The sequence below is a fragment of the Tachyglossus aculeatus genome, chromosome 5 (assembly GCF_015852505.1).
Source record: "Tachyglossus aculeatus isolate mTacAcu1 chromosome 5, mTacAcu1.pri, whole genome shotgun sequence".
Classification (NCBI taxonomy): domain Eukaryota; kingdom Metazoa; phylum Chordata; class Mammalia; order Monotremata; family Tachyglossidae; genus Tachyglossus; species Tachyglossus aculeatus.
The window spans coordinates 33,885,590-33,901,135 of NC_052070.1; the positions used below are offsets into that span (position 1 = coordinate 33,885,590).

Here is a 15,546-nt window from a genome sequence, read left to right on the forward strand (position 1 = left end):
TACAGTCCAGAGGGTAAGACAGACATTAATATAAATAAATAACTTATGGATATTTATGTAAGTGCTGTAGGACTGAGTGGGCAGGGTGGTGAATAAAGGGAGTGAGTCAGGGAAATGCAGAAGGGAGTGGGAAAAGAGTAAATTAGGGCTAAGTTAGGGAAGGCCTCTTGGAGGAGATTTGCCTTCAATAAAGCTTTGAAGGTGAGCAGAGTAATTTCTGGATGATATGAAGAGGGAGGATGTTTCTGATCAGAGGCAGGATGGGGGCAAGAGGTAAGTGGCAAGATAGACGAGCTCGAGGTACATTGATTAGGTTGGCATTAGAGGAGGAAAGGCAGGCTGGATTGCTGTAGGAGAGGAGCGAAATGAGGTAGGAGCAGGCAAAGTGATCAAATGCTTTAAAGCTGACAGTAAGGAGTTTCTGTTTGATGCGGAGGTGGATGGGCAACCACTGGAGGTTCTTGAGGGGTGGGGAAACATGGACTTAATGTTTTTGCAGAAAAGTGATCCGGGCAGCAGAGTGGCACAAGGAGAGACAGGAGTCAGGGAAGTCAGTAATCAAGGCGGGATAGGGTAAATGCTTGGATTAACATGCAAGAGTACTGAACTAAGCACTTGAGAGAGTACAATAGAAGTAGTAGACATGATCCTTCATGATCTCTACCCTCAAAGTATTTACAGTCTAGCAGGTGATGGGAAGCTAAATTCATTTACAACTAAGGAAGAAGATGGAAAAGAGGATATGAAAGTGTTAGTGCTTACATAACAGGGTACGTAAAATACATATTAAAGAGTTAGGAAGCATTGTCAGAATCCAAGTGCATAGGAGGCTCGGAAATGCTGAAGTGGCAGTGGTAAAAGCCATAATCTGAGGAGATGAGGAATTAGGGAAGGCCTCCTGGAAGAGATGTGATTGCAGAAGAGCTTTGAAGATGGGGAGAGTAGTGGTCTGCCAGCTGTCTAGGGGGAGACAGGCAGAGGGAAGGGTGTAAGCAAGAGATCAGTGGCAGGAGAGATGAGACAAGGTGCAATCAATAATAATGATGGTATTTGTTAAGCGCTTAGTATGTGCCAAGCACTGTTCTAAGTACTGGGCACTGTTCAAAGCACTGGATCAAACACTGATATTTATTGAGCACTTACTGCATGCTGAGCATTGTCTTTAGTAGTTGGACAAGTACTATAAAATGGAGATGGTAGACTTGATCCCTGCCCATCAGGAGCTTACTGTGTACAGCGGGGAGATAGACATTCAAATAAATTATAAATAGGAGAAATAATAATAATAATAATAATGGCATTTATTAAGTGCTTACTATGTGCAAAGCACTGTTCTAAGCACTGGGGAGGTTACAAGGTGATCAGGTTGTCCCACGTGGGGCTCACAGTCTCAATCCCCATTTTATAGATGAGGTAACTGAGGCACAGAGAAGTTAAGTGACTTGCCAAAAGTCACACAGTTGACAAGTGGCAGAGCTGGGATTTGAACCCATGACCTCTGTCTCCAAAGCCCGTGCTCTTTCCACTGAGCCACGTTAAGTGCTGTGGGGCTGGGGTGAGAATCAAATGCTTAATGGGTGGGTAATAATTATAGCATTTGTTAAGCTCTCAGTACATGCTAATGATGATGATGGCATTTAGTAAGTGCTTACTATGTGCAAAGCACTGTTCTAAGCGCTGGAGGGATACAAGGTGATCAGGTTGTCTCACGGGGGGCTCACAATCTTAATCCCCATTTTACAGATGAGGTAACTGAGGCACAGAGAAGTTAAGTGACTTGCCCAAAGTCACACAGCTGATAAGTGGCCGAGCCGGGATTTGAACCCATGACCTCTGACTCCCAAGCCCGTGCTCTTTCCACTGAGCCACGCTGCTTCTCCATGCTAGTACATGCTAGTACATGCTAGACACTGTACTAAGTGCTGGAATAGATACAAGCAAGTTGGGTTGGACACAGTCTCTGTCACAATGGGGCTCACAAACACAATCTCCATTTTACAGATGAGGTAACTGATGCACAGAGAAGTGAAGTGACTTGCCCAAGGCCACACAGCAGACAAGTGGCTGAGCCAGGATCAGAACCCATGACCTTCTGATGCTCTATCCACCACACCATGCTGCTTCCCATGGGTACACAGCCCAGTGCATAATCAGTACAGAAAGGAAGGTGCATGCGGAAAATGAGGACTTAGTATGACAATGCATTTTAAATGTGATTTTAGGAGGGCTTTGAAGGTGGGGAGGGAGTTCCAAGGCAGCAGGAAGACTGGGTAAGAGGCCAGTAGCAGCATAGCCCACTGCTGGGTAGGGACTGTCTCTATATGTTACCAACTTGTACTTCCCAAGCGCTTAGTACAGTGCTCTGCACACAGTAAGCGCTCAATAAATACGATTGATGATGATGATGATGATGATAGATGAAATCAAGGTACAGTGAGTAGGTTGGCATTTGAGGAGCTAAGTGTGCAGACTGGATTGTAGTAGGAGATTGGGATGTAGTAGGAGTTTGGGTTGGAATAAGAGAGCCTTCAGGTAAGGTAGGAGGGATGGACCCGATTGAGCGCTTTAAAGCCGATGGTAAGGAGCTTCTGTTTGCTGATCTCCTACTGCGGCACAACCCACACATTCCACTCCTCTGATTCATTCATTCATTCATTCATTCAATCGTATTTATTGAGCACTTACTGTGTGCAGAGCACTATACTAAGCACTTGGGAAGTACAAGTTGGCAACATATAGAGATGGTCCCTACCCAACAACAGGCCAACCTACTTACTGCAACTCCGGGGAATGTCCCTCTTTATTGCTGAATTGCACTTGCCAAGCACTTAGTACAGTGCTCTGCACACAGTAAGCGCTCGATAAATATGATTGAATGAATGAATGAATGATGCAGAGGTGGATGGGCAACCGCTGGAGGTTTTCGAGGAGTGGGGAGATATGGAAAGAAAAATGATCCAGGCAGCAGAGTGAAGAGGGGAGAGACAGGAGTCAGGGAGGTCAACCAGGAGGCCGATGCAGTAGTCGAGGCAGGAAATGCTAAGTGCTTGGATCAGCGAGGTAGCAGTTTGCATGGAGAAGTATGGGTGAATTCTAGAAATGTTGTGAAGTTAGAACCGAAAGGATTTTGTAATAGGTTGAATCTGTGGGTTGAATGAAAGAGACGAGTGGCAGATAATGCCAACGATATGGACTTCTGGGGCAGGGAGGAAGGTAGTGTTGTCTACAGTGATAGGAATGTCAGGGGAGGACAGGGTTTGGGTGGAAAGATGAGAAGTTCTGTTTTAGATGTGTTAAGTTTAAAATGTTTGCAGGACATCCCAGTAGAGATGTCCTGAAGGCAGGAGGAATGTAAGACTGAAGAGAAGAAGAGAGATCACGGCTGGAGAGGTAGATTTGGGAATCATTCACTTTGAGAAGGCTGATGCAATACTCAAGTTAGTCTATGGTAGGTGCCTGGACCAGGATGATAGTTGTTTGGATGGAGAGGATGGGGAGAGCTCTTGGAAATGGGATGTAGGAAAAACCAACAAGATTTGGTAATAGGCTGAATATGGAGGATGACAGACAAAGTCAAGAATAATACCAACGTTGTGGGCTTCAGGGTTGGGGAGGGGGCGGTGCTGATGTTGTTAGCTGTGATGGGAAACTTAGGAGGAGAAGGGGATTTGGGAGGGAGGATGAGTTGTGTTTTGACAATGGACTCTTGAAGATTGAAAAAGTTTTAAAGTGAATACTACAGGAAAATATAATCAAAACAGAATGCTACCAAAGTCTAGTTACAGACATATTCTGGGGATAAATTTAGCTCTTTAAAATACACACTCACACACGCAGACACAAATATATTGGAATATATATGTATATATGAAGATATTTGAATATATATGTTTATATATGTTTGAATATATTTGAATATATTCAATTGTCCAAATCTTTCTAGGACTCTCCAGAGTAACATAATTCTATGCCTGAGGCATAAACAGAGGCTTTGAGATAGGGAAGAAACACATCAAAGTTTTCAGCCCTTTTGCTGGAGGCAGGTTGGAGTCCTCTGGTCTTCTCTGTCTCAGCCAAAGAAGGGACAGAAATGAAAAGGAAAACCTCCTTTCTTCTACATCTAAAACTGCTGGAGCTTTGAAACAAACTGAGCAGCACCATCTTGTGGGAAGTGATGAATGGGAGTGAAGGAGGAGTTGGATACCACAGCTTCTTTTCTTCTTTACCACAGACTTCAGTCCTCCTTTAGGGTTTCTTTCCCCTCCCTATTCCCCAGCTGCTCCCCACATCTCCCTGCCTGTCCTGCTCTAGTCTTCTCTTCACCCTTCAGTCATCCAAGGGAGAAATTGGACAGCAAGAATGTCCCATCTCAGTCCAAGGACACCTCTCTTTATTCTGCCTAAATACCATTATTTGCTCCATAGATCCCAGCTGTGTGGTTGGTCCAGGCAGCTCTGGGGAGTTCTAGGAATACCCTGTATACTTCCAACCCATCACCTGGTTCCCAGCCCCCAACAGGCAGAGCTCAGCAGACTGGTTGTAGAGGCAGGAACCCAAGGGCATTGAAGAGGGATCAGATCCCAGATGCCTGTCCTTCATTCATTCATTCAATCCTATTAATTGAGCACTTACTGTGTGCAGTGCACCATACTAAGCATGTGAGAGAGTACAATATCACAATAAACAGGCACGTTCCCTGCCCAAAAGGAGTTTACAGTCTAGAAGGGGAGGCAGACGTTGAAATATCTTATGGATATGTGCATAAATGCTGTGGAGCTGATGGTGGGGTGAAGAATGAGTACAAATCCAAGTGCAAGGGCAATACAAAAGAAAGAGAGAGCACGGGAAATGGGGGCTTTGGGGGGAAGGCGTTTTGGAGCAGATGTGATTTTAATTAGGCTTTGAAGGCCGGGAGAGTGATCATCTGCTGGTTAGGAAGTGGGAGAGAGTCCCAAGCCACAGGCAGTATGTAAGTGAGGGAATTGCAGTAAGATAGACAACTCGTGGCCAAGAGCTTCATCCCTGTAAAACCAGCCCAGCTTCCACTTCCTCCAGGTTTTGCTACTAGGGAATTGTTCCCCAGGATTCAATGCAGGAAGTGTCGACGAGGCGGAATTTAAACTAAGGTCACAGCTGCTTTAGGGTAGAAGGATTGTGAACAACATTGGGCCAAAGCCATCTCATGCAGCTGACAGAAATGACCATTAGACAGGACAGAAGATTTTGGCTTGAGTTATTAAAGTCTTTAATTCTCAAGCAAGTAGGAGAGGGAGATTTAACCTTAACAGGTAGGAGGGAATCTAAAAATCTAATTTGATAGTTTTATTTTTTTGTTGTTGTCTTATGCCGAGTTGTCTCTGACCCATAGCGACACTATGGAGCCATAATAATAATGACATTTATTAAGCGCTTACTATGTGCCAAGCACTGTTCTAAGCGCTGAGCACTGTTCTATGCGCTGATCTCTCCCAGAACGCCCCACCTCCATCTGAAATCGTTCTCGTAGTATATCCATAGAGTTTTCTTGATTAAAAAAAGGAAGCAGTTTACCATTGCCTCCTTCAGTGCAGTAAACTTGTGTCTCCACCCTCGACTCTCTCCCATTCTGCTGCCACCCAGCATGAGTGAGTTTTTACTTGTAGCATATTGTGTCCCGCTCACTAGCCACTGCCCAAGCTAAGAATGGAATGGGTATGCCTCTGCTTGACTGTCCCTCCCATAGTCGAGATTGGTAGAGTACCAGAAACTCTCCAGGTGTGACCCTGAAAGGGGTAGTTTTATTTTAACTGTTTAGAAATTGATATTGTTGATATTGTTTCCAGGCATTTTCAGAGATGAAGAGCATATTAGTCGGACTCTATTCTCTGTGAGTCAAAACAGCAAGAAAATACACTGTAGAGTTGGTAGGCAGGGGCATGGCAGCAGTAGAAGTAATAACTTTCATTGTGTGTTTACAGAGTGCAAATCACCACAAAGAACTGGAGAGGAGAGAGAGGTAATTTTTTTTCAAAAATGAAACATTTTAAATCACTTAATAATTTCTTTTTCCTTTTTTCCACTTAGGGCAAAATAAAACAAAATAAAATAAAACAAAATGAAGAAATGCCCAAAATGGATACTCACAGTGGGAGGAGGGCAGAGAGAAGGTAAGATGGGAGAAAAGGGAAACTAAATTCCTGTTGTCCCTCCTACCTAGACTGTGAGCCCCATGTGGGACAGGGATTGTGTCTAACCCAATTTGCTTGCATTCACTGCAGCGCTTAGTACAGTGCCTGGCACATATTAAGTGCTTAACAAATACCATAATTATTATTATTATTATTCTCTGTGCCTGTTACCTCATCTGTAAAATGGGGATTGAGACTGTGAGCCCCCATAGGACAGGGACTATGTCCAACCTGATTTGCTTGTATCCAGTCCAGAGTTTAGACAGTGCCTGGCATATAGTAACCACTTAACAAATACCATAATTATTATTATTATCATTATTATTATTATTATTGTCACACAGAAGGATAGCAGGAGTGCTGACTTCCAGAGTAGTACTCTTTCCACTAGACCACACTGCCTCTATTAGTTGTGGGGTGTGTCAAATTTCTTGTAAAGGAAGACAGACAGATGATTTTCCCAGAGTGTTTTCACATCTCTTCTCCTAGGCAATTGTGGACTACTTTACTTCAAACTGGACAAGTTTTGACTCTTGTACATATAAAACTTCTCCCAGGAAGGATTTTTGCCAATTTCTTTGACAGAAAACATTTTATTTTTCATGCTTTCTAGAGACAGGTGAGTGAATTGTTCCTCTTGCCACTGGAAAAAAAAAATAGCTCTGTCCTTTTTCGTGGATCTCTCAGAAATTAGGCAGTATCATTCTCCTAAAACACAAAGTTTCCCAGGCAAAAATATTGGCCGTTTCTACATGCATTTTTTATGGTATTTGTTAAGCACTTACTCTGTGCCAGACAGTGTTCTAAACGCTGGGGTAAATATAAGCTATTCAGGTTGGGCACAATCCATGTCCCACTTGGGGCTTACTTTCTTAACCCATTTTACAGATGAGGTAACTAAGGCCCAGAGAAGTTAAATGACTTGCCAATGCCACACAGCAGACAAGCGGTGGAACTGAAACTACAACTCAGGTCCTTCTGTGCGCTATCCACTAGACCATAGCAAAGTGGTTTAGTGGAAAGAGCATGGGCTTGGGGGTCAGAGGACATGGATTCTAACCCTAGCTCCGCCACTTGTCTTCTGTGTGACCTTAGGAAAGCCACTTTACTTCTCTGTGCCTCAGTTACCTCATCTGTAAAATGGGGATGAAGACTGTGTAACCCACTTGGGAGAATCTGATTACCTTGTATCTACACCAGTGCTTAGAACAGTGCTTGACACATAATAAGCGCTTAACAAATACCATAATTGCTATTATTATTATTACCATACTGCTTCTCTGAGATCTTTTCCATTACTGTCAGGCTTCACTTTGGTTAAATTGTCACTTCTGTTGGAGTGGCAAACACGCAATTCAAGGAACAGACACTTTCCCCTCTTTAACAACATTCAGCTTTTGTATTTCTTTGTTCCTTGAAAGTCATCATAAACAACTTTCTCTTTTACTGTTTTCGACACTTGATCTGTTTCTACCTCATTTTACCTATATACAGAAATAATTGTTTTATTTGTTAAGCACTTACCATGTACTGAGCATTATGTTAGTGCTGGGATAGTCACAGTACAATCAAATCAATCAATCAATCAATCGTATTTATTGATCACTTACTGTGTGCAGAGCACTGTACTAAGGCTTGGGAAGTACAAGTTGGCAACATACAGAGACAGTCCCTACCCAACAGTGGGCTCACATTCTAAAAGACTAAAAGTCTAAAAGTCTAAAATCAGACACTGTCCCCTTCCCACATGGGGCTCTTGATCTTAGTTGGAGGGAGAACAGGCACTGAATTCCCATTTTAATAATTGTGGTATTTGTTAAATGCTTACTATGTGCCAGGCACTGTGCTTAGCCCTGGGATAGGGACAATACAATCTAATCAGATACTGTCCCCTCCCCACATGGAGCTCACAATCTTAGTAGGAGGGAGAACAGGTATTGAATTCTCATTTCAATAACTGTGGTATTTGTTTGGTGTTTACTACGTGATAGGCCCTGTACTAAGCACTGGGTTGGATACATGCAAATCAGGTTGGACACAGTCCCACATGGGGCTCCCAGTCTCAATCCCCATTTTACAAATGAGGGAACTGAGATGCAGAGAAGTGAATGACTTATTCAAGGTCACACAGTAGACAAGTGGCAGGACCAGGATTAGAACCCAGGTCCTTTTAACTCCCAGGCCCATGCTACCTCTTAAGTGGTGAAGGCTGGATTAGAACCTAGGCCTCCTGACTCCCAGCTCTGTGCTCTCTCCACTAGGTCACCCAAATACAAACATTTCCAATATGTCTTACTACGATCAGGCACTGTCAAGTTCATCTGTTGCTTTGCATGACAACATAGGGAGCATTGAGTTTGTTCTATTATTTTTTGCTTCCTTTAAGAAATTGAATTATTAATTTAATTTGCCTTATTAGGCCTAAGGTTTTAGTTCCTGTGCTTTCTACATTCGGTTCATGTTGGGTTTCAAACCAACTTCTTGTGATTATGCCTAGAAAACAAGCAGATAATTATGAATGCTTTTGCAAAGTCAGTGCAGCAGTGTGAGGCTGCTATAAAACAAAAACTGAGAAAGGGAGAGGGCAGCTGGGAGGAAATCACAAGCAAATTTGCCAGTCGGACAAAGTGACGAAGGAGAAACCGTGCATTCACTCACTCAGCCACCTTCACTCACTCGTTCACTCATTCATTCACTCACTCATTCATTCACTCATTCACTCACTCACTCATTCAATTATAAGCTCCTCGAGGGCAGAGATCATGTTTACCAAGTTTATAGCAATGTGTTATTATCATTAATAGTAGTAATAGTATATTTGTTAATTGTTTGTTATGTGTCAAGAACTGTTCTAAGTGCTGGGGTAAATACAAATTAATCAGGTCAGACCCAGTCCCTGGTCCACATGGGGCTCCCAGCCTAAGTAGGAGGGAGGACAGGTAATTTAATCCTCATTTTATATATGCCCAAGGTCACACAGGAAAGTAACTGGCAGAGTCAGAATTAGAACCCAGGACCTCTGACTCCCAGGCCTGTGGTCCTTCCACTGTTAGGCTGCTTCTCATATACTCTCTCTTACAAGCCCTCAGTAGAGTGCTTTGCAAACAGTAAGGGGTCAATAAACATTATTGATTAATTGATTGATTAATAGACTGAGTGTCTATTAGGTGCAGAGATTTCCCCAAAGAAGCCAAAAATGATTGTGGTATTTTGTTATGCACTTACTAAGTGCCTAAGCACTGGATCAGATTTATGGTAATCAGCTCAGAATTGAATCCGTTAAACCTCTTGCCCTCAACTGGATGAAGCAGTATGGCCCTGTGGAAAGAGCACAGAGCTGAGAGTCAGAAGACCTGGGTTCTAATCTCAGCTCTGCCACTTGTCAGCTATGTGACCTTGAGCAAGTCACTTAACTTCTTTGAGTCTCAGTTACCTCATCTCTAAAATGGGGCTTAAGACTGTGAACCGCATGTGAGGCATGGAATGTGTTCAACTTGATTATCTTGTATCTACCCTAGTGCTTAGTACAGTGTCTGATACATAGTAAGTACTTGAAAATAATAATTTTGGTACTTGTTAAGCATTTATTATGTGTCAAGCATGGTTCTAATAATTTTGGTACTTGTTAAGTATTCATTATGTGTTAAGCATGGTTCTAAGCACTGGGATAGATACAAGTTAAGCAGATTGTATGCAGTCCCTGCCCCACATGGGGCTCATACTCTTAATCCCCACTTTACAGATGAGGTAACTGAGGCACAGAGAAGTGAAGTGACTTACCCAAGGTCACATAGTAGATATGTGGCAGGCAGGCATTAGAACCCAGGTCCTTCTGACTCCGAGGCTTGTGCTCTATCCACTGTGTTGCCGCTTAACAAATACCAAAAAAATAAAAATAAAATAACCCAGCCCTGAGTCTCCCCATCCTCCTCAACTCTATCAATATTCAATGGGATTTGTGTGCCTGTTGTGTGCAGAACCCTTTGCTCAGCATTTGGAAGAGTACAGTAGAGGTAGAAGACTAGATCCCTGATGACAAGGAGCTTACAGTCCAATGCCCCTGGCTCTTGTCAGACTCTAGATCTTAAGCAGATTGGCTGAGCTTTTGTTTCTTGGCTGAATGTCCCACAGACATCAGCAACACCGACCACTGGGGAAGAGCCAGGGGAGCGATGTAATATTCTCCCCTTATATGGCTAGACATGAACAGAATCCCAAGACCAAGAGCCAAGTGGTTCATTCAATTGTATTTATTGAGCATTTACTGTGTGCAGAGCACTGTACTAAGTGCTTGGGAGAGTACAATACAAAAATAGACACATTCCTTGCCCACAACAAGTTTACAGTCTAGAGGAGTAGATATTAATACTAATATAAATTAATAATAATAATAATAATGGCATTTATTAAGCACTTACTATGTGCCAAGCACTGTTCTAAGCGCTGGGGAGGTTACAGGGTGATCAGGTTGTCCCACGTAGGGCTCACAGTCTTCATCCCCATTTTACAGATGTGGGAACTGAGGCCCAGAGAAGTGAAGTGACTTGCCCAAAGTCACACAGCTGACAAGTGGTGGGGCTGGGATTTGAACCCATGACCTCTGACTCCAAAGCCCTGGCTCTTTCCACTGAGCCACGCTGCTTCTCCAAATTATGGGTATGTACATGAGTGCTGTTGGGGCTGGGAGGGGGCGTGAATAAAGAGAGCAAATCAGGACAATGCAGAAGAAAGTGGGAAAAGAGGAAAGGGGGACTTAGGAAAGGCCTCTTGGAAGAGATGTGCCTTCAATAAGACTTTGAAGTGGGGCAGAGCAATTGTCTGTTGGATTTGAGGAGAGAGGATGTTCCAAGCCAGAGGCAGGACAAGGGGTCAGCGGTGGGACAGGGAAGTTGGAGGCTCAGTGAGAAGTTTAGCACTAAAAGAGCAATATGTGAGGTCTGGCTTGTACAAAGAGAGAAGCAAAGTGAGGTATGAGGATTCAGGTGATTCAATGCTTTAAAGCCAATTGTGAGGAGTTTCTGTTTGATATGGAAGTGGATGGACAACCACTGGAGTTTCTTGAGGTGTGGAAAAACACATCATCATCATCATCAATCGTATTTATTGAGCGCTTACTATGTGCAGAGCACTGTACTAAGCGCTTGGGAAGTACAAATCAGCAACATATAGAGACAGTCCCTACCCAACAGTGGGCTCACAGTCTAAAAGCCCACTTTTTGTAGAAAAATGATCCGGACGGCAGAATGAAGAATGGACTGGAGTGATTCGTGCCCCCTCTAGCAGGTGGAGGGGGCTGAGGGCTTAGCTTCATAAGAATCCAGGAAGAGCAGGGATTTTTATTGGCTGGAGGGATCTCTGGGGAAGAAATTCAGGGTCACTGGTTGCAGAGAATAGGGAGTGCAGAGTCCCATGATTGGCTATTGGGAGCCTGTTCTGAGAGTCAGATTCCTGGGTTCCCCTCCGCACATAGCTCTCCTTGGGTAATAATAATGATGGCATTTGTTAAGCGCTTACTATGTGCAAAGCACTGTTCTAAGTGCTGGGGGGGGGGATACAAGGTGATCAGGTTGTCCCACGTAGGGCTCACAGTCTTAATCCCCATTTTACAGCTGAGGTAACTGAGGCTCAGAGAAGTTAAGTGACTTGCCCACTGTAACACAGCAGACAAGTGGCGGAGCCGGGATTAGAACCCATGACCTCCGACTCCCAAGCCCATGCTCTTTCCACTGAGCCATGCTGCTCCATAAGCGCTCAACAAATACCATTATTATTACTATTATTATCATCAAAGGTCTCAGCGGAGAATCTTGGGGAAGAATCTCTCCCTCTCCCTACTCCCATCCCATCCTCTCCAGCATAGCCTCCTGCCCTAGGTCTGGGAACAGCCCTTCCTCCCTTTCTCTTTCATCCTCTCTGCGCTCTCCCCCCACCGACTTTCCCCAAGGAAAGTCTCTGCTCTCAGAGCAGAGATGAGCAGTCAGTGTGCCACCTCTCCTCTCTCTTTCCTCCTCTCCCTTCCCCCAGCTCCTTCCTTCCTTACCCTCTCCCCCTCCTCGGTACAACAGCAGAGCCTGAGGGAGAAGAGGAGACTAACAGGGACTTCAAAGCAGGGCCTGCTGCAGCCTCTCAGTCTCTTCTCCTCTGTCAATCCAGCTCCCGGCTTCTCATTACCAAAGCACCCGAGGCACAGCTCAGGCAGAAGGAGATGCTTTGAAGTTCTTCTGACAGCTGAGGGGCTCCCCTCCCACCCACAAGGCTCCCTAGCCACTCTCTCTGTTCCCCAAAGTCCCCCGCCTTCCTTGGTTACCTCTGTTCATTTCTAAACCGAAAAATGGAGCAAGGCAGAAGAAGCGGGACCATCTGGTGAGTTGGAGCCCGAAAGTCAGACCCTGCCCTGGAGATTTAATTACCAGCGATGGCTCTCTGTTGAAGCTGCTAGAACGAAGCAGCCAGAGAGCCTAGTGGGTAGCACACAGGCTTTGGAGTTAGAAGGAACCAGGTTTTAAACCTGGCTCTGCCACTTGTCTGCTGAGTGACCTTGAGCAAGTCACTTCACTTCTCTATGCCGCATCTGTAAAATGGGGATGAAGACTGTGAGCCCCAAGTGGGACGTAGACTATATCCAACCTTATTAGCTTGTATCTATCCCAGCACTTAGTGCAGTGCCTGGCACATAACAAATACTCAACAAATACTCTATATACTTTTATATTTAAAGAAAAAGAAACAGATACCTGCAGATGGGGCACTGTTCCAGGAGAATCAACCTGGTTCCCAGAACTGCCCCACATGAGCAAGGGAAAATCAGCAAACCCCTCACTGTTCAGGAGACAGGGACCTAGACAGCACAGGACTTTGGATGAAGTATTTGAAGAACCAGAGACGCTAAAGCTAGTAACAAGGATTTTTTAAAATATCCCAGCAGTTGAAAGTCCATTAGAGTGCTCTGTACAGTGCTCTGCACACAGTAAGTGCTCAATAAATACGATTGAATGAATTAGAGAATTACTGAGGTCAAGGGTGACCACAGATGGAAAGGAAATAAGTTGGTCTTCTTTAACTCATTCTTTCCTGAGGAAGATGCTAGCTATCCCAACACCCAGGTGGTCAGGCAGATCAGGAAGTGAATCAAATTGCAGTGACGACACATAGGCTGGCTGGGAAGCAGCATGGTTGCTAATTAGAACTTGGGTTCTAATCCCTGCTCCAACACTTGTTAGCTGTGGGACCTTGGACAAGTCACTTAACTTCTCTATGCCTGTTACCTCATCTGTAAAATGGGGGTCGAGACCTGAGCCCCACTTGGAACAGGGACTCTGTCCAAACTGATTTGCTTGCATTCCCCCCAGTACTTAGTACAGTACCTGGTGCATAATAAGTGTTTAACAAGTACCATAATTATTATTATGAATTATTATTCCCTTGTTTCTACCCCAGCACTTAGAAGTGTGCCTGGCACACAGTAAGCACTTAACAGATAGCATTTAAAAAGTCACAGCTTCTCTGTGCCTCCATTTCCTCATCTATAAACTAGGGATTCAGTACTTGTTCTCCACTCCCTTAGACTGTGAGCCCCATGTGGGACAGGGGCAGTGCCCAACCTGGTTAGCTTGTATCTACCCCAATGCTTGGCCCCTTTAAGCACTTAACAAATATCACAGGTATTATCACTGCTACCAACCTGATGTGGAAAGATCACCCAGATTAGGGGGAATCCATTGAAGAGTGCTGAAGGACTCTGAAGGGGAAGACACAGAACTTCCACCCCAAGTTTGTGACCTATCATTACAAACAGGTCTGGCATGAGAAGGCTTTCTTTGGAAGATTGCCAATGGAATACTCCACTCTAAATGGGAATCCAGGAGTGATCCTGGGAATTATAGGCTGGATTTGCCTCATTTCTAGATCTGGCAAATTAGTGGAGTCGATTTTTAGGCCCAGAGAGCACTTTGAAATACTCAACCTTTAGGGATGGGGGAGGCAGCATAGTTCCTAGGAAGAGAAATTGTCTCCCTAGTAGTAGTGTAGGTAGGTAGTAATAGCAGCAGCAGCATGTTTTGAGTACCCAATAAGTGAGATGCACTGTACTATCATTTGGGTAGTTCAGAATAATGAAATGATGCTTTTCCTGACCATAAGAGACAAACTTAAAAATATTTACATCTTGAGCTGTCCAAATAAATACTTTTTTATGGTATTTGCTAAGCACTTATTCTGTGTCAAACACCGTTCTAAGCACTGAGGTAGGTGAAATTTAATTTAGTCAGACATGGTCCCTGTCCCGCACATGATAACAATAATAGTAATAATAATGGCATTTGTTAAGTGCTTACTAGTGCAAAGCACTGTTCTAAGCGCTGGGGGGGGGGGATACAAGGTGATCAGGTTGTCCCACGTGGGGCTCACAGTCTTAATCCCCATTTTACAGATGAGGTAACTGAGGCTCAGGGAGGTTAAGTGACTTGCCCAAAGTCATACAGCTGACAGTTGGCGGAGCCGAAATTCGAACCCATGACCTTTGACTCCAAAGCCTGTGCTCTTTCCACTGAGCCAAGCTGCTTCTCTATAACAATAATAATAATAATAATGGCATTTGTTAAGCACTTACTATGTGCAAAGCACTGTTCTAAGCGCTGGGGAGGATACAAGGTGATCAGGTTGCCCCACGTGGGGCTCACAGTCTTAATCCTCACTTTACAGGTGAGGTAACTGAGGCTCAGAGATGTTAAGTGACTTGCCCAAAGTCACACAGCAGACATGTGGTGGAGCTGGGATTAGAACCCCTGACCTCCGACTCCCAAGCCCATGCTCTTTCCACTGAGCCACGCTGCTTCTCTCACAGCCTAAGTAGGAGGGAGAAGAGATATCTAATAACCTTTTTTCAGTTTAGGAACTAAGGCAGAGAGAAGCTAAGTGACTTGCACAAGGTCATGCAGCAAGCAATTGGCAGAGCTGGAATTAGAACTCAGGTCCTCTGACTTGGAGGCCCATACTCTTTCCACTAAGCCGGGTGGCTTCTCTTAATTGAGCCACTAATTTCTTGTTGTCCCATGAAGGGGCCATCGAGCATAGGAAGAGAGGGGAGCCAGGAGACCTCATATATTACTATTTTCAAGGGGCCTTTCGGAAGGTTTCACAACAAAGGCTTTGTTCAGAGGATCATGAGATTGTACCTTTAGGGAATGATAAAGGGGCAGAAGATGGGAAACCAAAAGGTGGGCCAATGGCCACTGGCTCAGTGGAAAGAGCCCGGGCTTTGGAGTCAGAGGTCACGGGTTCAAATTCTGACTCCGCCAATTGCCCTTCCCAGACTGAGCCCTTTCCTTCCTCTCCCCCTCGTCCCCCTTTCCATCCCCTCCATCTTACCTCCTTCCCTTCC

General features: G+C 44.5%; 1 protein-coding gene across 1 annotated transcript in view; it reads right to left on the reverse strand.

Moving 5' to 3' along the window:
* The window catches only part of LACTBL1 (lactamase beta like 1), a 36,481-nt gene that overhangs the window by 4,059 nt on the left and 16,876 nt on the right, over positions 1-15,546 (reverse strand). The gene's annotated exons all lie outside the window — the stretch shown is intronic.